The sequence below is a fragment of the Arachis ipaensis genome, chromosome B6, assembly GCF_059453495.1.
Source record: "Arachis ipaensis isolate K30076 ecotype BB chromosome B6, ASM5945349v1, whole genome shotgun sequence".
NCBI lineage: Eukaryota > Viridiplantae > Streptophyta > Magnoliopsida > Fabales > Fabaceae > Arachis > Arachis ipaensis.
In genome coordinates, this window is record NC_142441.1 from 119,533,609 (window position 1) to 119,534,653 (window position 1,045).

Genomic DNA, 1,045 nt, shown 5'->3' on the forward strand with positions numbered 1-1,045 from the left:
ATTTCTAATGGAAGACCTTGTTTCATTCATGAAACTTACAGTGGCCTTAGATAGATCAGAGACTAGATTTGCTAAATTAGAAGCATTTTGTTCAGAGTTCTCTGTCTGTTGCTGAGTGGATGATGGAAAAGGCTTGCTATTGCTAAACCTGTTTCTTCCACCATTATTAAAGCCTTGTTGGGGCTTTTGATCCTTCCATGAGAAATTTGGATGATTTCTCCATGTTGAGTTATAGGTGTTTCCATAAGGTTCACCTAAGTAATTTACCTCTGCTATTGCAGGGTTCTCAGGATCATAGGCTTCTTCTTCAGAAGATGCCTCTTGAGTACTGTTGGATGCAGCTTGCATTCCATGCAGACTCTGAGAGATCATATTGACTTGCTGAGTCAATATTTTATTCTGAGCCAGTATGGCATTCAGAGTATCAACTTCAAGAACTCCCTTCTTCATAGGCGTCCCATTGCTTACAGGATTCCTTTCAGAAGTGTACATGAACTGGTTATTAGCAACCATGTCAATGAGTTCTTGAGCTTCTGCAGGCGTTTTCTTTAGGTGAATGGATCCACCTGCAGAAGTGTCCAGTGACATCTTTGATAGCTCAGATAAACCATCATAGAATATATCCAGGATGGTCCATTCTGAAAGCATGTCAGAAGGACACTTTTTGGTCAACTGTTTGTATCTTTCCCAAGCTTCATAGAGGGATTCACCTTCTTTCTATTTGAAGGTTTGAACATCAGCTCTAAGCTTGCTCAGCTTTTGAGGAGGAAAGTACTTGGCTAAGAAAGCCGTGACCAGCTTATCCCAAGAGTTCAGGCTGTCTTTGGGTTGAGAATCCAACCATAATCTAGCTCTGTCTCTTACAGCAAAAGGGAAAAGCATGAGCCTGTAGACTTCAGGATCTACTCCATTAGTCTTAACAGTATCACATATCTGCAAGAATTCAGTTAAGAACTGAAAAGGATCTTCAGATGGAAGTCCATGAAACTTGCAGTTCTGCTGCATCAGAGAAACTAATTGAGGTTTCAGCTCAAAGTTGTTTGCT

General features: G+C 40.7%; 1 non-coding gene across 1 annotated transcript; it reads left to right on the top strand.

Annotated features, from left to right (window-relative positions):
• Positions 1-642: 642 nt before the first annotated feature.
• Positions 643-750, top strand: LOC148562479 (small nucleolar RNA R71). Its single transcript, XR_015887751.1, has one exon. It is a non-coding gene; the product is annotated as a small nucleolar RNA R71 (small nucleolar RNA).
• Positions 751-1,045: the final 295 nt, after the last annotated feature.